Raw genomic sequence first — 23,397 nt, 5'->3', positions numbered from 1 at the left:
CAGGCACTAGTGGGGGAGGTTAGGGTTAGGCACCAAAGAGGGCTAGGGTTAGGATAGGGAGAGGGTTAGCATACCGACAAACAAGTGTCGGTATGTTAACCCTGTCGGGTTCCTGGCGCCGGGATTCTGACCGCTTGGATCCCGTCTGTCGGTATTTCATACCGATTCCAGTGTTTACATATATTGTATTCACAAAGATCAAATATGCTCTTTGCCAAAGCCACCCACATGTACAATGATAAATTATGTCCCACTGTGTGTCACAAAAAAGGTGGCTTCAGCTGTAGAATTGGTCTCTACACTAATGTGTTCTCAAAATGACCCTGGATTGTCTTTCATAAATGCTGTTTTGAAGGTAATCAGTGTTTTAGACAAATCAGCAATACACTTAGGAAAGTGAGCGATATGTAACTGGACTACGTATTGTAACACTACAGTGAATATAGAATACCTGTGCAGAACATCACTGACTAACACATGATTTTAAACTTATACCATTAGTCTGCAAATGTGTACAGTACCACTAATGATAACAACTGTTAACCTATGATATATATTCACTGTATAGACTATTGAAGTTGCCAGTTGCTGAATAAACTGTAGGCTAGAGATCAACTTTATTTACTGAGATAAGCAATCACAGCAGATGTGTTAATATGAGCTCTCTTTTAGAGTGTCACCATGTATTGACTAGACTTAGTAAGGGAAAGACTGCTCTATCTACTCTGAAAGGAGAAACCTCCTCTGGGATACTAAGTTCAAGTTCATTTAAACCTTAACAAACTTTACATTTGAGATAATATCTTTGGGGACACAGAATAGGATTACACTTCTCGATCCATTGTCATTGATTTTGACTTGGTCCCAAGAACACTGCACAAACTACTGGAAGACATTAAGGTTATGACAAACACTAAAATAGCACAGAGCAAATAGTTCAAAGATTTTCCAGCAAAGTACTTGTCAGTACGGAATATTCCTAATGTCAGTCTTATGGCCAAAGGCTTGATTAATCATAATAATTACAAAGCAAGATGAAGGAAAGTATTGGTAAAATAAAATCTATTTTAAAATATGTAGCAAGTGCCATAACTATAAGAAGAGTCATCTGCAAACAAAAGTGCAAACTGTATAACATATACCTATAAACAGGAATTTGCTCTTCTAACTTGTATTAGCCCAACCAAACATAATTGCTATTTGGTGCTTATGGGTTAGCTCAAAGTTGCCATTTTGCACCGATGTAAGTAGTAACCAGAAATGTCTTGCAAACACTGCTAATAATGAATTCAAGGAAGTTTCTAGATACAGTAAACTTTAAAAATGTGCTCTTAACTATGAGAACCAGCTCTACGCAAAGCAATGGTTGGTTTTATTTTGTGTGGTTGTTATTTTTTTTAATATGTTGTTTAAATATGCATTTCCGAATGTGCAAAAGATATTTTACTAAGTTGCCTTTTCTCCTAAGAGGAGCCCTTGGGGCTACTACATAGAGCCATTTTTACCATGGATCTACACAACTAGAAAGTGATTTTCCATCACTAACTTGAAATGGTATCAAAGAATGAGTGTGAATGGGAGGACCAATTATAAGCTTCAAACTCTTCATTGAGAGTTGTGATTGGTCCCCCAGCTCACTCCAGCTCCACACCTTCACAGTCATTTATTGCCAGTTGTAGGAGGAACAGAGCAATCCCAGTATAACCACTTGCACAGAGCAGATCCTTGGACTTTGCCTATGGGGAGGGGAACCTTAGTAAAACATTTCTCTACATAGTAGTGCAGCTTGAAATGCCTTCATACTAAAAAAAAAGTATCCTCTAGCTAAAAAATATAAAACAATTGGTACAACTACACCTATAGTATGTAGATCTGTGTGACAGTTCATTTGTTTACTATATTTGGATTTTCACATTCTGATACCCTTCCTAGGGTTGTATGAAGCCCCATAAATTCTGTTTTAGACAAATTTAGGCTAAAAACAAATCATGATGAATTTCAGCCAAATTAAACATTTTAAATTAATAAAAAGAACCCCCATCCCCAAAATTACACAGGGCTGCTGTGACTGAGATGAAATAATCACAAATAAACAATTAATAGACTATACTTTTAATTGAAGCACATTTGTCCACTTGGTGGATAAGCGCATTTTACTTGTCCTGAACACAACTAACTATGTTAAATATAAAAATAATAATTACATAATAATAAAATAGACTGTAACATGCCCCCTAATTCCAAATCCTCAACAAGCCCCAGTGTCACACAATCTGGGTTATTATTTCCAATAAGCTAGGGAGACTGTGGCAGTTTTCTAAAGTGACAAACAATTTACCGTAAAAGACAGTGTCCGTCACATTCCTGGAACTCCTATTTATAAAATGACTGCAAATGTTGTGCTTAAAGGATCAGCATTGTGTTACCGAAGAGGGAGCAGTGTTGTGATACAAATCGTTGTTCCACCCGGAAGCATATGGCAGAATAATCATAGTACACGTTTTTCATCGGTTTTCATTCTTCAGCTCAATAGAACTGCCTGATGAATAATTACGAAATGAGTGTACACTGCAGTCCTGCATGTCTCTCCCAAGTCTATAAAAAATGCAAAGTCCTCAAAGAGATTGAAACTTGACAAAAACGGTTTTGCTAAAGGATAAATAGCCACTTGTTTCCTTTTTTATTGGAAAATGATGGTCCCATTTAGGCAGCGCTTCATCAATGCTTGACTGAATGTAAAAGTGAGAGTGAGCTGCTTCCCCGGGGTGCACTGCTTGTGATGTGTTAGCTGTCAAATGCTCCATTGTCCAAATTACACTGCTACTGTAGATTTCCTCCTAAGACGCAATTCACAGCAGCACTATGTCATCAGTCTTATGGCCCTACCACTGTTAGTTTTCAGGTATCATCAGCTTAACTTACTGGAGACACACAGAATCTATTGGCGTAGATCTCACATTAAGTGAAATAAAAACATACCTTCTATATATATATTGTTAGTAGATAGGAAAGTGAGAGTGGGTATGATAACAGTTTATTCTGCAATAGATCTGATACACAATCATTCTTAAATACTTTAGAGTAGATATTAATGACGTTTTGATAAGAATAATGAATCTGTATAAAGGATTAATTAGAACGACATGATATGATCACCATGAGTCATGTGTGAGAGGAATGAAAATGCAAGTTTTTATGAACTGCCTTGTCCTTTTCAATTAACATGTTACACAATATGTGCCAGTATTGGGAAAGATGACACTTTGGGGTAAATTTACTAATAATCGAGAATGGTCGAGTTTAGTTTTTTTGTATCTCGATTTGCATCGCCGAATCTCGGGTGATTTTCCCGTTTTTTATTTCGTAAATTTACGAAGAAGTGAGTTTAGCTGAAAGTGATTTGGCCGATGGTGAAGCAGATCGAGATATCTCCCCCGAGTTGCAAGTGAAGATGAGATTACTCACCCGAGATTGCAGTGTTTTCTCTCTGCAAATCTCTCACGAGCTAGCAGCCTGCACATATCAGTGAGATATGTGCTGGCTGCTTGTGAGTTAAGACCTGTAAAAAACGGGTTCAATGTTATTAAAAAAATGACATAAGGCCCCCCCAAAGCTTAACCAGTCCCATACTTGCCAGCCAGTCCTGGTACCAGACCAAGCCTGGGGTTTCGGGGGGGAAGGGCCCTTCTTGGGGGGGTCCCCACTTCCCCCGAGATCCCAAGCTTGGCCTGAGTGGCTTGGGCTGATAACGCTTTGGCCACGGAGCCCCGGTAATAGGGTCTCCGGGCTGTGGCATTACAGCCTGGCCGTTTTGGGTCCGGTGCTGGTTTTAATTATAGGGGGACCCCTACACAATTTTTTTCCCCCTATAATTAAAACCAGGACTGACCCTGCAGCCTGGTGCTGGTACCTAAATTACGGTGGAACCCTACTAGTTTTGTTCCCCGTAATTTTAGATACTGGCTGGCCAGTCCGGGGCTGGTTAGGCTTTGGCGGGGGACCCCATGTAATTTTTTATTAAATACTGTATACCCTAATTAAACTATTTACAGGCAGAAACATACACAAATCACAATGATTTGTGTATGTTTCAGCCAAATTCGCAGCTCTGGAGATGAGTGTTTAAAATTTCAATTTGGCAGAGAGTTTACAGGCATCTCACCCGAGATTGTCATCTCGATTCTTGATAAATTTGCGAGCTGTTTCTTTTAGGTGAAAAGTACTTCCGAGTTAGCCTGATGGTGATATGATTTGTGTTTGCTATCTTACCCGAGCCTAAACTCCCCTGAGATTGGCATCTCGACCATTCCTGATTCTTAGTAAATTTACCCCTTTGTTTTTAAGTAAGGACTTATTTTAGAATTGTGTAAATATGTGCAATGTAACCTGTGGTAGGGAACTAAGCATTAGGCTTCAACTGATGGGCACATTATTTCTAGATTAAGTACTAAAATGCCACACATGGATGGCAAAATTAACTCAATAAATAACAAATAAACACAACTGTGCACTGTAGAAGCATCATAAAGCCAAAACGTTCCAATTGCTGAGATTGATTGCTTGTTTGATTGCTTTCTGCTCAGGATGCTGACCGCCTAGGCAAAACTATTACAATACATTTACAGTCCGGAATATTAAAAAGTGCAGTTTAATTGACATTCCAGCCATTCTCAAGATGCATGCCAGTGTGTTCTATCTTCTGAAGAGCACAGAGGACATGAAGGCTACATCTCCATATTTTAAGAATGGCACAAAGAACATCACAACTAAAATGTTTGTACAGAAAGAGCAGTATGAGTGCATGAGAATCCAGAGGTGTCATGGAAACTGCTGCATTTATCAACATGTATACAGATGGAGTAAATTTTACCATGGTGCAGTATTTTGTGCTTAAACAGACTCCACTACCATTGATATAGGGGCAAAGACAATTTGCTGCAATTCAGAATGTCCGCCCACTTCCCAGGATTATCAGATCACACCATTTGTCTCTGTGTATATATATATATATATATATATATATATAAATATATATATATATATTGAAATAAAGCCGGCACTCCACAGGTTATATGAAATACTGGTGCCTGGGTGCCATCTGATGGTCTAAACAGGCCAAAATGTATACATGCAATAAACAGCGGCACTCACAGGACTTGCAAAGAAGACTCCAGACTCCCAAGGTAAAGTTCAACGTTTCAGTCAAACGACTTTTATCAAGATATACGTAGTATGGGGGAGAAGAAGAAAACTCTCTTGTTGGGGGCACTCGAATGTAAAGGTTATAATAAGAATAATATATAAAAAATAACTTTTATTACATATATTTTAAAATACCAAAAACAAGTCTGAGCCTGTTACTTATTGGCATTACTGTTGGAATAACAGCTATAAATTATCACAAGCAGAACACGAACATACATAGAACATAAGACAACATATAATACAATACTTATCACAATTATGTGAAGCTAAGTGAAATATTACAAATAGGTCTATAATTCTCTGTCTCATACAATATTGAGACCTATATAAAACATATACTAGTTCAATGACCTCATAATGTCGTCATAGCACAATGGCTAATCAGAATTACGGCAGAAGCATACAAGGAAATCTTCTAGAAAAGAATGTGATAATAACCATACAATATTCAATACAGGTTACGTGAGATATCACAGCACAATAACACTGAACAGTAATCAGAGAAATACAATGATAAGGGGGTCAGATGAAATAATAGCTGACCCTGCAAATATCAAAATGAATATAAGTAAATCACAGGTTGTAATGAGAGGCAGATCACACGTAGGTCGCCTGTGATGCCACCCAGGTACTTGTAGACAGTAAGGTTATAGGAAAAAGTAAAGCTACTCCTTTATGTGGAGTTTACAAAATAGCAGCTGCTGCATGCCATTATATAACCATTGAATGGCATGTGAGCGTACTATACAGGTACTCCCAGGGTAGGGAATAAGTACAATGAGTATCTGCTGTTGGACTGCGTTAAAAAGAAGGTCCTGGTGTAAACATTGCAGGAACCTCTAATAGGCGCACCCCAATGAGAGTACTCATAGAGACAATAGTTATCGTAATGAAATAACACAGCATAGGTTTGCGTAACGAAATAACATAATGACTTTTATCAAGAACCATAGAACAATGAAAAGGTACATACCTATATACCAGCATACATCCCATAGTGACAAAACGTGTAACCTGCCCAGCGACTCCCGCCGGATGAAATGACGTCATCAAAGCGGGACCCGCCTCCTCTTGATGATGCGGCCATCAGACGCATTGTTGCCATAGTGATGCTCCACAACAACGGAGCTCACTACGTGCAGGCGTCAGGCCGATCATGTGACCAGCCCCGCAGCTGACCAGTAAGGTCCGTTTACTGTGTGTCAGACGGGGGTGGTAACAGAGAACATAGCGCATGCAGTGAACGGTAACTAAGGAAACCAATGTAAACAGCGCTGCGAACAAAAACAGCACAATTAAATGCAATGAAATAAACAAACTGCATGCTCCCCTATATGTTGAAGCGGGTACCTGGGCAGGCTATAATCATGTGTGAAAAACGAAGCAGTGTTACCATGACCATAGGTGCTCATGAACAATAGTGGTGACAATAAAAATATGAAATAGTGAACATAGTACTCACAATAAAGCGGCAATGAACCTGTGCACACATTTTTACATATACATAAACTGAAAAAACTATAAACTCTGGAAACACTGGGTAAGGATGACAAAGAGATCTGAAATCCATGTACTGTGGAAAGTAATCTACTAAGTAAAACTAGGTAGGCTATGCATATGCAAAACTTAAGGCTCAATAAGTCTAAATGCAAAAAACAAAGAGAAGTTAGCAGTAACCGCTGAAAACATGAGTTCATCGAATGAACACCATGTTAAAAAATGCTTACAATATACATTGTGGATCTCCCAATGTCAAGGTTTTACTAATATGCCCCATATGACATGTCAAGGAGCAATAGTGAGTCAAAATCCATCCGGTCTTATGAAAAGAATGAATGTCCATACCACACCAGTGGTAGAGATTCAACCTGTGAAGAGAATATATAATTAATCCCTCCAACAAAAATAATAATAAAGTAAAGAGATCTATATTCAATATGAATAAAGAGAAGAAGACAGAAAAAAGAACAACCTGAGTAAAGAGACAGAAAATATACAATGGATGGAACAGATGTGAGACGACTAAGGATCTCAGTATGTTACAGCACCAGGTATTCCATGGAGGTCTCCCATCCAAGTACTAATCTGGCCTACACTGCTTAGCTTCCAAGATCTGACGGTATAAGGCGTATCCAGTGTAGTATGACTGTAACAAAAATGTATACAATCCAAATTATTAAGTCCTTGATCACTCTGAACCTACCATCTAAGATCATAGGGAAATGAGAAAAGAACAAACCATAAAAAGAAGATGAATAAACAAAGAAAAGAATGAGGAATTGGAAAAAAAAACCAAAACAGATTGTAAGACCATCAAAGAAAGAACATGGGATAATGGGTAATAAATGCCCAGTAAGTAGTTGCAGGCTCAATAGACTCTGACAAATAATGAATGTGGTCTCATTTTCAAAAGAAACATGAGAAAGATAATTGTTCATTGAGTCCATGAGGAGATACAGTGTTCATCTTATGGATCCAAAACACCTCACGTTGTAGAAGTTTCTTTTCACGGTCACCTCCCCTTTTGTTGAGTGGAATATGGTCGATGAATTTGTATACCAAACTCGATAAAGGATGTTTTGAATTCTTAAAATGGCGGGCCACCGGCTGGTCGATTTCTTTACCCTCAAGGGCCTGTCTTATGGCAGATCTGTGTTGAGCCATTCTGGTTTTGGCTGTGCATGTAGTTTTTCCAATGTAGACCAGACTGCAAGGACATCGGATCATATATATAATGTATTTGGAGGAACATGTTGAAACATGATTTATTGGTATACGTTTCCCTGAGTGAGGATGTGCGACATCCGGACCTGTCTCTAAAAAACTGCAAGTGGTACAACCTGTGCATCGGTAACATCCGGGTTTTTTAGCCAGAAAATGCTGTTCACTTTTGCGCGGACCATAATTTACATCATTATGGACTAGCCAATCTTTCAGGTTCCTACCCCGTTTATATCCAAGCATAATTCTGGAATTCCTCAATGGTTTAATAGAGTCATCAGTATTGATGATGGGCCAAAGGCGTTTTGAAGTGGAATTGATGAATTTACTGGCGATGTTATATTGGTTAATGAATAACATGGTGTTCGTATTTTTCGATCTGGAAACATTAAGTACAGAAGTCTGTTTATTCCGTTCAATAGCTCTCTGTTTAGCTAAATGAAGATCTTTCTGTTTGTATCCACGTTGTATGAATTTTACAATCATGTTGTCAATTTCTTTGTCTGCAAGCTGTGGATCACTTGTGATTCTGAGTGCTCTTAGGAATTGTGAATATGGAAGACTCCTTTTGAGTGAAGTAGGGTGATGGCTTTGTGCATGCAATAAAGTATTGCTATCTGTTGGTTTGTGATAGACGGATGTACTAAATTGAGAACCTGACCACACAATGTTGATATACAAGTAATGCACATTGCTGGAACTTTGTTCAAATGTGAACGTGATGTGGTTATGCATGGAGTTTATATGAGTCATGGCATTAATAAAATCTGTTTCAGTTCCTGACCATAGGACCATAATGTCGTCGATGTAACGGATGTAAAACACCAAAGATTTGTTGAACTCAGGATTATTCAAAAAAAGTTCCTTCTCTACAGAGAACATGTATACATTGGCCAAAGATGGAGCTACATGCGAGCCCATAGCGCAGCCTTTCTTCTGCAAGAAAAATTTGTTGTCAAATAAAAAGTAATTGTTGTTCAAAGTCTGTTTCAAAAGACATATGTAGAAATCAATGTTTGGTCCATGATAACCCTGATGTGACTTCAAAAAAGATTCCATGCAATCACATCCATCTTGTTGTGGAATGCTTGTGTATAACGAGTTTACGTCTATAGTACATAGAAGTAAATCATGTGGAAGATCGTTTAGATTGCGAAGTTTTTCCAATAGTGAATTAGAATCTTTTAAAAAGGTGGGTTCCTTACCAATCAACGGTTGTACATAGAAATCTAAAAATTGTGATATCTTACTGTACAGGCTGTCCCTGGCTGAGATGATGGGACGACCAGGGGGGGCAGATAAAGACTTGTGTATTTTTGGTAATGTGTAGAGTAAAGGAGTGATGGGTTTATCAACTGTAAGAAATTGCATGGTATCTTTAGTTATAATGCCATTCAAAAGTGCTTGTGCAAGGCAGTCGTCTAGTTCTTTTTTGAATTTCAACACTGGATCAGAACCTAAGGGTAAATATGTCTCCGTGTCGCCTAATTGGCGATAAATTTCTTTTATGTACTGTTGTTTGTCTTGAATAACGATAGCTCCCCCTTTATCTGCAGACCGAATAATGATAGAATCATCATTACTCAGAGAGATAAGGGCTTGGTATTCGTTTTTGGTAAGATTATGCTGTATGGAGTGCCTGCCTTTGTACTGTGTGGAAACTTCATAATCCAACAATCTAATAAAGCTTTTGATGGAAGCATTGTTAGAGGCAGGATCAAAAGATGATGTGGTTCTGAAGGGAGTAGTGTCAGTAGATGGTAAAGTGATATCTGAATTACTAAAAAATTCTTTGAGTTTGAGACTTCTATTGAATCTCCACAGGTCCTTTTTCCAGTTGAAGCTATTGAAAGAACAAGTGGGAATAAAGGTTAAACCTTTCTGTAATAATTTAGATTCTGCCATGTTGAGTGTCTTACTAGATAGGTTTACCACTATGTTGTTTTCTTGTACACTTTTTTGCCTCGACCCCTGTTTCCCCCGTCTAGTGTGGGACCGTTTCCTTTTCTTGCACGTGTTGCTACCCCTAAAGGGGGACGCTGTGTGACTGTGAGTGAAGTAGAAGGAAAATCCTGGTCACTTTGTGATGAGTTTGCACCACTAGATTCTTCGGTGTCTAAAAAGCGTCTGGGAGTTCTAAAGCGGGTTCTTTGGGGCCTAGAATTTAATGTTCTGCCAGTGGCCCAGGAGTAAACTCTCTATTCCTGATAATCAATAGTCACTTTGGCCAGTTTCTCCTTTTTGTATTTAATCAAATTTTTCTTGTAATCTTCCACCTGAATGCTTAATTTTTCAAGCCAATTGTTGGAACTGTCTGTTGAAAGACAAGCTTTATGTGCACTCTCAAAATTTTTAATTTTATCCCGAATATTGCTGAGTTCCTTGCCAGATTCTTCTATGACCAATAATATTAGATCGAGGGAACATTTATTAAGGACAGCAACCCATCTTCTACAGAAATCTACATTATTTCTGCCTATAGTCGGGATATTTTTAATCCTAAATCCTCTCGGAATTTTACTCTCCTTGTGGTAGTCAGAAAGGGTAACTCCGTGTAAATAGTAATCTAACTCCTTTTTCTTGAGTTTGAGTAATTGAACATATAATTCATCTGCAGAGGAGGCACCTGCAGTGTCCAAAAAAGTATCTTTGAAGTAAAGATTCTCCGCTTCGGACTCACTGAAACTTAATATCTCACCTATAGGTAGTTGTATGTTAAGAAAACCACTCCCGTCAGTTGGAGTTGTGGTAGCCCCTTTGTTGATTTGAGACATAACCAATATGATGTAGAGTCAAAAGGATATTATTGACGGACAAAAAAAAAAAAAAAAAAAAATTAATCTTAATGAAAAAGTCAATACAATAATAGTGGTATGAATGTAGTTGCAGAAAACTGATTGTAACCATATGCAAAGTCAAATCCAAGGTGTTCCAAAGAAATAATCAACAGGTTCATAAAGCAGCTTTACAAAAACAGAGTAAAACAAAGTCCATAGAACTACCCTAAACCAAGAAAAAATGTGAGGAAAAAATTAAAGATAACTTAAAAAAATATATATTTACACGATGTTCTGATTGATAAGTAGAGTAAATGAAAAGAAGGGGTGCCATGCAATCCAAATGAATGTTGTTCTTTTTTCTGTCTTCTTCTCTTATTCATATTGAATATAGATCTCTTTACTTTATTATTATTTTTGTTGGAGGGATTAATTATATATTCTCTTCACAGGTTGAATATCTACCACTGGTGTGGTATGGACATTCATTCTTTTCATAAGACCGGATGGATTTTGACTCACTATTGCTCCTTGACATGTCATATGGGGCATATTAGTAAAACCTTGACATTGGGAGATCCACAATGTATATTGTAAGCATTTTTTAACATGGTGTTCATTCGATGAACTCATGTTTTCAGCGGTTACTGCTAACTTCTCTGTTTTTTGCATTTAGACTTATTGAGCCTTATGTTTTGCATATGCATAGCCTACCTAGTTTTACTTAGTCAGTAGATTACTTTCCACAGTACATGGATTTCAGATCTCTTTGTCATCCTTACCCGGTGTTTCCAGAGTTTATAGTTTTTTCAGTTTATGTATATGTAAAAATGTGTGCACAGGTTCATTGCCGCTTTATTGTGAGTACTATGTTCACTATTTCATATTTTTATTGTCACCACTATTGTTCATGAGCACCTATGGTCATGGTAACACCACTTCGTTCGCTAGTTGCCCCGGTATATGTCCTACCAAGTCTGTGGTGGATTATTGTTTGGTACTTATGCTATGTCCTAATAGTCTGCCTTTGGTTATGGTACTAATGTTTGATATCCTGTTACTGTTTATATTTTTACACTGTACTGCAATCAATACACTTCGCGGTGCCTTAAAAAGAAAAGTTACTGCTATATATTTCTATTGTTTGCTATATAGAAAGTTTGTATGTGTTTTGGCTGCAATAAATGTCACATTAATGGTTTTATCACATCTGTAGCAATAAATGAGTAAGGGGTTATGATCTGTGTACCCAAACCTCCCTCCAGGGGTGCCTATACCTAACCCCCCTTCCCCTAGCCTAAGCCTAACCCTACCAAGGGGGTGCCTAACCCTAAGTTCTCTCGGGAGCACCTAAAACTAACACCCCACTGCGGCTATCTGCTCCTGACACATGGCTTACTTTAGTTTTGTATGCTGGGCATCGGGATGTTGGCGTGGAGATAATGATAGGTGTCGGGATTTTGACACCTATCATTAGTCCCATGCCGGGATTTCACAGTCGGGAAGCCGGCAGTCGGCATTTCGACCGCTGGCTTCATGACCGCATACCGTATGAATCAATGTATTGAGATTATATTGGTAGGACAGAACTTCAGCTTATTACCATGCACTGGAACACAAAGATGAAAATCATTTTGTCTTGTTACTATTTCTTAAATGGAAACGAATGGATAAATCATAAAATAATGGACAATATTTAACTTTAAATGAAATACAAAGATAGATAACATCAAAATGTATAGCATGAAAATATAAAATACCACTAAGAGCTGAAATAAAAATCGGTAGAACAATAGTTGTCACCAAAAAAGGGATACTAAAATAGATATGAAAATAGACAGTAAAATATAACGTTATCTACCGTGATGATTTCATCACTATGGGGTAACTAATGGGTCAGATGAGGACTGCAAACATGGTGAGATAGCAGTTATTAACTAACCAACTGTTCCGATGGGTTCTGTTCAGATTATAGAAATACTGGCATTATTTTCACCAATTTGAGTGCGCACGGGCATCTCTAAGTAAGCAAAGCTGTGGCTATCATGGCCAATAATTCAAATAGTAGTTCCAGTAACTTTTTCTATGAGCATTAGATACTGGATATGAGTATAAAAAGTGAATACTTTGTATATATAAATCTAAGGCATGTTTACGGTGTAAAAAAACACAAAAAATCTATGTGTTATATAATTTTCTAATCACATATTAAATAATGCCAATATCTCATAAATGTACAAAATATATATATTTTTTAATTGGCTTGTTAATCATTTTCATATGCTCTATGCTTTTTTTAAATCTCTACAGCCCCAAAATATAAAGAATGTCTAGCTTTTATAAGCATGTATATAAATGACTAGAAAAATAAAACTTTGATCCCTGAGTGAATATAGCTACACGGGATGGGTATGCGAACCACGGAGTAAGTCCGTGCACTGGCTTCACTGGCAGTGGCTTCCCATTGGATGCACTACCTGTCAATCAAACACAGGACAGGAAGTCCCAGGGGGAGGCGTTTTCTCCCCACTGGACTGCCAGTCCAGGCTTAGATTACCAAAGAGAACACTTCCAATAGGAAGCCACCCCTCTGCCATACTATCAGCCCTATCCAGCTTCTAGGGGCTGCGTTGTAAATGCTCTGAGTCTGGACTGCAACACAGGCAGGCAGAGGGTACGAACTGCCAGTGGTTACAGTACATTTGTATTATTAGATAAATATAACAATGTAGTTTTCAGACCATATTATTTAAAATATTTAGTAATAATAGTGTATGTAAATTAGTATTTTGAAGCAATTGCTGTAACACAATATTTATGTATTTTTCTACAACATGTTTAAAATGTATATTGTGTTCATGAGAAGTTTGTTTAATTTAAATGAAGGGCATTGACACAAGATTATGGTGTGTTATTATGTATATGGACAGCTGTTCATCCAAATTAACAAAGAATTTTATTGAGTATGAAAAGTGAATGCAGGCAATCTGCTTTCATAATGTAGTGTTTACTGCAGATCCTCCTTCCAAGCCTCAAGGCCTGCAAGCACAGTTTTGAATTTAAACAAGACTCAAAATGATGATAATAGTAAGCCATTATGATTTGTACTTGCCTAGTTACACTGAGTAACTTAACAATATGTTATAAACTTGTGCTAATCATTGACTCATAAATAATTTCACTTTAGAGGTGCAGGTTCATTAAGCCAGTCCTTTTGCATATATTACATTTTGCCTTTTAAAGTCTTGTTACAGACAAGACATTCATACCATACACTGGATTCATTTAAGGAAAATGTTTCTATTAAAAAAGGATACAGTAGAAATTTTACATAGTAAATTCACTGACCGGTTAGAAAAAAAAAACCAGACAACAGCTAAAATGTAACATTTGCCTAAGCAATGTTGTATCTAATGCTGGGTACATACTTGCAGATAAATTCTACAGATCAAATAAAAGCTCTGACCTATAGAGCAATTAATGAATCAGTGTGCATTTGTACACACTGAGCAAGTTTTAGCTTTAGTATGGTACACACTAATAGGTATATTGCCTATTCCATTGAACGGACGATAAATCTATACTGCACCTGCTAGTGTGTACAGCAGATATGTCTGTGAATGACGTAGTTCACAGACATATCCAATGATCTGCTGTGCAGCACAACAGATGGCTGATATACCTGCAGATATATAGTTTCATCTGCTGGTGTGTACGAGTAACCTGCCGATCACCCATACCCATGCTGAAGAGACCAGGTGGTGAGTGACAGCTCAACTGGGTGGGCAAACTTAAATACCTGCGCAGTTGTGACGTCAGGCCCGACATATTGGGCATAGGATTGGCAAGTGTGTATACACTTACCAATCATTAGGTAGGTCGGCTGGTCGTCCGAGTGCGTTCCCAGCTTTGGTGTGTGATGTCTGCAGATGTCTTCAATGGGATGGGGAGGTTAGAAACGAGATGCAGTGCAGCACATCAGATCCTGACCTTCCGATCTGACCTTTCCAGGAGAACTTGAAGCTGTGTATCAGCTAATGCTCCTGCAACTATACAATTATCAGCTGATTGGCCCCATATTTAAATAGTGTGTACCCTGTTTAAGCGAAGTAACACAGAAAGGAAAGAATTAAAAGGCTATTCTAGTGACGACGCCTCCCTGAAGAGATGTAGGTATAATATGAAGAGTTGTTTTTCTTGCAGATACATTTTAACTAAATGAAAATAGAAAACATTGTCCATCAGTACATTGTTATGAGGTTTTAGATAAAGAAAAAGTATGTGCAAACCTACTACAGAGTAAATATACATTGTGTGTCTCTTATGTTGGGTATACACTGACAGATATATCGCCCATTCCATTGAAAGGGCAATATATCTGTACTGCATCAGCGGTTGTGTACAGACGATATGTCTGTACACAACCCTGCAGCACGGCTGATGCCAATATGTCTTGCAGATATATCGGCATGTCTGACTGTGTGTACGGGCGACAAGCCGACTTATCGTACCCTTGCTGCAGGGACCAGCTGGTGACTGACATCTCAGCTGGGCGGGCATTTAAATTTAAATGCCTGCCCAGTGTGATGTCAGCACAGACATCACAGACACAGCTGCCGAACGATTGGTAAGCATGTATGTACTTACCAATCATTATATAGGTTGGCCACAAGGCCGACCCGTCAGCCTGGTGTGTACCCATCTTTAGTTATTTAACAGTTTAACAAGTTAGTGAGTTTTTGGTACATTTTACAACTGTCTATTAGTTAAAAGAATGCAATTTGCTCACTTTATGGGCTTTTTAAGCTAACAAAAAACGTATAAATTTGGTTTTCTGTGAAATTTTTAATTCAGATTTAATGTGGCCACTGATAAAATTCACAAATCTAAATCTTGTGGCAGTTGAACTTTGTATCTTAGTAACCTTCTTACATTGTATCTTAGTAACCTTGTTACATTGTTTTGGAGTACCAAAACCCAGAGTGATGTCACTTTTACATGAGATAGCTTATGGTAATTTATTTTGGCAATAATCTACCAAAGCTAACTAAGGGTCTGATGATGGAACCACTTATAATAATAGTTGTACACATAAACCAGCAATTTATCTTTTTCTAGACCCATACTGAGCTTTCAAAAAGAATATCAGCATACATACATATGTTTGGTCACCCACTTGGGTAATTGCACAACATTGCCCTGTTACCCTACTCAGGTGTCAATAACATGTTGTACTTTATGGATTTCACTTTGCGGCTGATATTGGCTTATTAGTCTGACAGGATCATTAATGGACATTGGAATTATAGTTGGACGATGACTACTTTTGGCAAGTTTTTGAGGTAGACACTTGATAATCTCTTGTCTTATTTGAGGAACAATATGAACAATGATCCTGTTACTCAACTCTTAAGCTGGCTACACACTACCCGATGGGTACCCAGCACATCATCGCTGGCGACAGGACCCTGCATGCAACAAGTGCATACAGACTTGCCAATGCCGGGTCCGATGGGGGGGGGAGCTACTTGTCATGCTGCATGGCATCAACTGCGACATCCCCCATCGGCCCTGCAGTAGGGAAGATGGGAGTAGTTGCTAGCAACCCATGGGAGCGCGCGTATCATGAGTACATACTAGATGATGTACCCAATATGTTGCTCCATTCCGCAGGACTGGACGACATATCAACTAGTGTGTACCCAGCTCTAGATTGGATCTTGTGTAGCCATGTTAATAGAGCCAATTTATTTTGCAGTAAAATAAATAGAACCATTCTAACTAGTTATGTTGCAATGTACTGAGAAAGAGTATATCCAGACCCATTATTTTATCTTTGTACACTTCTTTTGCAAAGGGTTTTTTTACAAAGAAATTAATTAAAGGATTTGACTTAAGGAAATCTTTCTTGTAAAATATCAGAAGTGAGTTATATTAAGTTTAAATCAGAAACAGTCAAACAAGATCTAAAAATAAAACATTTAGAAAGGCAATTGTCTTAATCATAACACTGTGTGTTGACCATAAAAAAATCATAGTTTAATACTAATTTGTGTCAGTACCTAGCATAGAATTACATGTTTACAGGAGATATCTCCAGAATAGAAGATTTTTTTTATTAGTTTCTTGCATTCCAAGGACAAGAGTGGGGTCCAATACAAAGCAAATTTGGAACATTTGAATTTTCAGTGCTACACAGTGTGTGTCAGGAGTACAGACTGGACGGCTGTTTTAGCTCAGTGTTCTCAGTATTGTGGAGCATGAAATTCAAAAATCTTCTGGTTCCTATGGTCTAGAGTTGAAAGGTAATGGATATCATACCTTTCTGTTTTGCTACTTGAGGCAATTCTTTGTTGTTTAGTGGACATCTGTTTTCCTTTGGAAACTTCAAAATCAATTGCATTGAAATTGTTAATTATTAACTGATCCATCTGCCCTGAATCTTATTTGCATAATTAATCAGGACTTCAACTTTAATTATGACCTTGCGACATGGTCAATAAAAATGTCTGATGATCGAACTGGTCTCCTTTTGTTTCTTTGGACATTGTCCCCAGTTTCCACTGTTGACAATGTGACATAAAATGTATATCTCAAAAATATAGTACAAAATAAAATAGAAAATAGAAAAACAGCAGCAACAAATTATAATAAATAAAAAATCCAGTGTGATAATAGTAGCAACTAATGTGTATCCGCACCTCTGTTCAGTGTCAAAAATGTCATTTCAGTTCAGAAGTGAAAACACTTAGTACTTGTTACGGACTCCAATTTTCCAGTGTATGTGGGTATTTATCTTCACAGGAAATAATGAAAGATACACTTTGCAAGGTTAATTACCTCGCCTCCACATAATTGGTTTTGGCAAGGATTTGGTTGTTTATAATTATGAAAATAACAAAATTCATGACTCATAAATTCCATAATGAGAGGTGTTAGATATGTTTTATTTGTGCCAACATTGCGTTTACAAAAAATATGCCTGATGTTCTAAGCACATAAAAAAAACACATATAATTGATATTTGGAAAAAGTGAAAACATAAGCTTATTAGACCTATTTTTCTGGAAAATAAATGGGTTTAACTCAACAGTTACAGGTTATCAAAATTAAAATTTGTATCAATATATGTTAAATAAATTTCATATTGCAGTTTGTTAAACATTTTAAAAATTAACAAATGCAAAGATTATGTGGGCCTACAACCGACACATACATACTTTTTCACATTATCATACCATAAGACAGAACATTAGCACAAGTTCAAAATCACTTCTATCAAACAACCCTTATTTCAGATTAAAAAACTCTACAGTCTGTCTGTATGTTTTCATATGTTGTGCCCACCTTCTTACCATGAATACATTCTAGTGTACTTCATGTGAACTTCTCTCATTTTTCATATCTATACAACCTGTCTGTCTCTCTCCCCTTCATATATATATATATATATATATATATATATACACACAATTGTAAAGCGCAACGGAATATGCTGCGCTATATAAGAAACTGTTAATAAAAAAATAATATATATGTAACTAGATAACTACTGAACTGATTTTGATCGGGTTTTTACTGAAATTTACCTTGAGATCATCCTAGTAACATAAACTATACACACACACCAATCCTTTCTCCTCATCAGGAAGTTAATACAGAGATAACTTATTGGGCTTCTTCCAGCCGGAGCTACTGGTGTAATCTGGGGGGCAGGGCCGTCCTGACCTATACGCCAGGTACGTGGCCGCATAGAGCGGCAAACTGAGGAGGGCACCACGGCAGTCATGGACAGTTGCTCACTGGTCCCGGTGGACAGCTGTGCTGTCTAGCAAATCAAGGGAAGCGCTAGGCAGCGGGCCGTGGCTGCTGATCTCCGGGAGATACACAGCAAAACGAGAGGACTGACAGCAGTTGTAAATTGTCAGGAGTGATGGAGAGGAAAAGACATTAGGAGGTAAGTACAATGTATGAAGGGAACAGAGGGCAATATGAGACATGGGAAAGGACAATATAAGACAGAGGGGGCAAGAACAATGCATGGCATGAGGGACACAATACAAGGCATGGAGGGGGGTGGATGACAATATAAAACAGGGGGAGAGAACAATAAACTGCATGGGGGGTATAATACATATCATGGTGGGTTACAAAACAATTTGAGACAAAATAAGACATAGAGAGGGGGGTGAACACTACAATGCATGGAGGGGGAAATGACAATATAAGACAGAGTGGGGGGAGAACAATACAAGGCATTTGTGTAAATATGTAGTTGTACATATGTGAACATGCTATAGGTATGTGTATGGCTTTTCCCACGAGACCATGCCCCCTTATCTTTTACTGGTTGCGCGCCTTAGGCGCACACAACAGTTCCCCTGGGGGCGCCCCAAAAAATATTTGCTTAGCTAAAAATTTGGGCTCGTACCAGCCCTGCTGGGGACTTGTGACTGACAGATTCCGGAGGACCCCAGTGCAGGGGAGGACTGAAGGAGAGGGAAGTCGTGGCAGGCAGCCTGACTGATCTTACTGACAGCCAGGAGAGAGAGTCTTAATCGTCCATTCAGTATCTTTGAATAAAATGAATAATCACTCGGCATCATTAAATAATATTAATAATCACTCAATTACTGTAACCTATTCCTCTCTGACTTGCCCCACTCTCCTCTGGCCCCTCTTCAGTCCATACTCAACTTCTCTGCCCTTTTTTTTCCCTCTGCATTTCTCTTTGTGTTTACCTATTTCCCTTTAGAATCTAAGCTCTTACGAGCAGGGTCATCGTCTACTGTTTTCACTATGTAATTATGTAATTTGTGCATTGTAATTCTCTAATTATATGTTTATGTTAAATTGTGTAACTGTATCTGTCTAAATTAGATGTGTCCACATACACCAGGCCTCAATACGCCATTCGATGTGTGTGAGCTGCGCCAAGCGCTGTAGGGTAGAATCTTTTTCTTTAAATTTGCATCTATTTGCACCACAGATGCAGCAAAACACAACTCTGTACCAGAGACGCCCGTTTGCAACTTTAGCCGTACAGGAATTCATTTTAAAATGGTACAAAGTCACAAATAAAGCCCAATGGAATTTGACGTGAAAAAAAAACAAGCGCCGATGCATCACAGCATTTTGTATAGATTTAGACTCATTCAGTGCAGTCTCATTAAGCAGTTTTGTCACATCCTGAGGTTTCATTTGTGTGACTAAAAAGCACATTTGAGCGAAAAAGGCGCTCGGCACAAGCAGAGTCGCTTGGGTCAATCAGCGCTTTAAACCAATTCTTTAAATAGTGTGATTTGTGTTTTCTAGGTTTCTAGACTTTAAAATGGCTTCATGTACTGTATGTGTACTAGAGAGAAACAGCTACATACTGTATGTACAAAATATATGCAATGAGAAGCAATGTTCTGGCAAAGAACAAATCACCATCGTCTGGAAAATTTGGGAGTTTGCAACAGGTTTTTCCTAAATCCTCAGTAATGTCACCAATTTCTCAGTGAATTAATATGCTTACTTAAAAATGAGTGCCTCCACTTTGTGTTGCTGAAAAGTACTTTTTAAGATTAATATTTATTGTAAAATGTATTTAGAAGCACAGTGCAACCTCACCAAATAAACTATGTGTTGCAGTAGCTTAATATATTACATATGTAGTGTTTATAGATTGTTGAGAATTTATTAAGTTCTCTTCTTCTAAGTCAATGGAGGAATTTAATGCCAGAGCTATATAGCAGTATTTCTTCAAGCATTGCTCCTCAGGGGTCTGGCTGACACTAGCAAGGTATCTTACTCAGAATTATTCTGTGTAATTTGTACATTTTATAGTTGTTAAACATTATATGTTTTGTTAAACATTTTACTTTCATCAATTGTTCAATAAAATAAAATTATATATTGCAATGTATGTGTCTGTGAAGAAGAGTGTGTATTAATGTACATCATAAGAGTAGGGAATTAATGTACAGTACATCAGACTTACTAAACTAAAAGGTTCAGTTCTCATTTATCATTGTGAAATATTAGTGTGCTCTTTAAGATTATAGAACATAAAACTGTGCACATTGTGAACTATACATCATTAAGAAAGTTTTTTGAAGTTTTGATATTGTGTAAAGACTTTAATATCAATCTGTTATTGGTGATGACCTTGTAGCTCTCAGCACTGACCACTTAGAGTGAACCTGTCACGTACTTTGAGGTGTGGGCTGACTGAGAATGCAGCCTATCAATTTGCTAAGAACCAGTGAAACTGTCTGGCTTAAATTCAAAAGATATTAATTCTTACTAAATTGCTAGGTCATGTCGCATTTCCATGTAGGGATGGCAATAGAATAGTGGTGACAAAGGCTACATCTTACATGTAACCATCAATGTTTTATCCACTGATGGTTATTTGGTGCACTTGTGCAGATGGAGGCGGATGTGTCCGCAGCTACATTCATGTAACGCACCATTGGATGAACATCGGAAAGAGGCATGCAATGGTTGCCAACTATTGTAATCCCAACAATGAATGTAACTATCTTTTCCACTGAGCTGGGATATTGATGGTTGCAAGCCATTGGCTTCTGATGACCATCCCTAGTTCAACCCAGAATATGACTATCTCTATTGTATGTAGGAAGGCACCAGGAAGTACAGAACTGCCCAGAGTGTCCTTAGGATGTTCTGAGCGGCTGTACCGGCTGCAGGGTACAAGCCGGGAGTGTCCAGAATTAAACAACCTAAGGAAGCAGCTATATGCCATAAAATGTGTCTAGTTTTAGTGAGACTTATTATTTTTAGGATTTAATTTTTTTTATGGTTCTTCTTTTTGTGCCATCTATTTATCCTGCGATACTGTTTTTTTAAATATTATTTTTAAAACATAAGGTTTATCGATTTATTGTCTGTACTAGTAATAACGTGTTTGTTCTATTTTCATTATTTAATTATGAAAATATTTTGATGTACAGTATATTAATGCCACTGATTAATTTTAATAAAACTATTTTCATTATTTATTTGTATACATTTGGTCACTCCCATTTGCTGCTGCAGCTCACACTGCCATGATGAGTAAGAGGTTTGACTTTATTAATTGTATGGTTGTGACCCTCTTCTGTATAGTCTCTCTGGTATGGGGAGACAAGGGATTGTCCAGCCATGGCCTAAGTGGCACAGTCATTTTAGAGCTTACTATTATATATCCTGGGTTGGACTGGACCACAGGTATACAGGGGAAATCCCTGGTGAATCCCACTGCCTGAAGGTCTCTTCCCCTCCTCTATGGGTCAGGTTCTAGGATGTGCACTCAAATTATAAATTGTTACTCTACTAGAGAATCAGTACCATGGTAGTGCAGGACCATAAATGAACAAGAGTACTAGGTTTGTTTCTATGGAAACTACACTAAGATTAGTCCTCCTGCCAATCAAAATGGGTGGCCCTGTCCCTGTCAGCCTCCTTTATATTGTAGGCTGACTATGTCCTCGCTAATGGTTGACCAAGTCCCGTTGTGGTGATTGGCAACACTCCTTAAGGTTGGGCCACTACCACTGCAATCCCTATTTCTATACTTTATCCTTTGGGGTCAGGTTGGGAAAGCCCTATTTCCTTTTACTCTGCAGAAATAGGATTGCTTTCGGTGTCACCCATATAGTTATTTTTTAACTGATTGATGGACGCCAGATTTGTGGTAGGGCTGTGGCTAATTTGCCCCTCCCAAAGCATCACTTGTTCATCAAGTCAGTAAAGCAAGTATAAAAAAAAAACATCTTCTATGATACTATTACAAATGTCTTTTAAAAGAGTCTTCACTAGTATGGAATAAACCCTTTACACCAGTGGCTCCCAAACTGTGCATCGCGGCACCCTGGGGTGCCTCGGGACACTTGCAGGGGTGCCTCAGGTTAGTGGTCCAGCACCAAATCAAATTATTTATGGCCAATGTAATGTAAATATGAGGACAAACAGAAGCGCAAACCTGTCCCCATCCCATAATTGAGCCTGTGGATGACAGGTCAGCACATCCCCATCCACCACCACATAACTGACCCTAAGGATGACAGGAGCACAATTTACTTCACTCTACTGATTCAATAAATTTTTTTCTGAATTTCTCAATAACAAACTTTTGGCTTAGGGGTGCCACGAAAACAATTCTGATGCCCTAGGGTGCCGCGATTCAAAAAAGTTTGGGAACCTCTGCTTTACACCATTCAAAGAGTAACTCAATCATGTCACAATTTTCAAGACATTATTTCAGGTTAGGTTGGTTGATATAACACAGTTATATGTTTTCCCATTGTCATGTGCTCCAAAAGTATTTTACATTTAGTTAATGATGCTGCAGCTTGATTAAGGACATTGAAATAAAATCTGCCATTAGTTAGATGCTAGTCTCATCAGATCCTTGGCACAAGCCCACAATTGATTTATACCTTAGGTATGATACATAGTGTAAGAGAGGGCTGAGCACTCTATCAAAATAATGAGCCTGTTAAGTCCTTGGGATTCCTGAAGGGCTAGGAAGAACAGAGGGGAAAGCCTCCTGGCTACTGTACCTTCAACTATTAGGAAATCTACCCTGTTGTGATTAATTACACTAACTTGAAACATAAGCCCAGCTGAAGAGCTGTATAATGCTGCACTTTCTTTGAAACAAAGGCTCAGGTCACATTTATATATGTCACTTTGGAAAAGTGTG

The 23,397-nt window shown here is 38.0% G+C and overlaps 1 protein-coding gene and 1 pseudogene across 1 annotated transcript in view; both read right to left on the bottom strand.

The window, feature by feature from the left end:
- The window catches only part of UNC5C (unc-5 netrin receptor C), a 379,402-nt gene that overhangs the window by 193,975 nt on the left and 162,030 nt on the right, over positions 1-23,397 (bottom strand). The window lies entirely within an intron of this gene.
- LOC148535153 (5S ribosomal RNA) lies at positions 7,242-7,359 on the bottom strand (annotated as a pseudogene).

The sequence above is a fragment of the Taudactylus pleione genome, unplaced genomic scaffold, assembly GCF_031769625.1.
Source record: "Taudactylus pleione unplaced genomic scaffold, aTauple2 ptg000055l, whole genome shotgun sequence".
Taxonomy (NCBI): domain Eukaryota; kingdom Metazoa; phylum Chordata; class Amphibia; order Anura; family Myobatrachidae; genus Taudactylus; species Taudactylus pleione.
The sequence above is the reverse complement of the archived record's forward strand: the minus strand, read 5'-3'. Positions and strand labels throughout refer to the sequence as shown.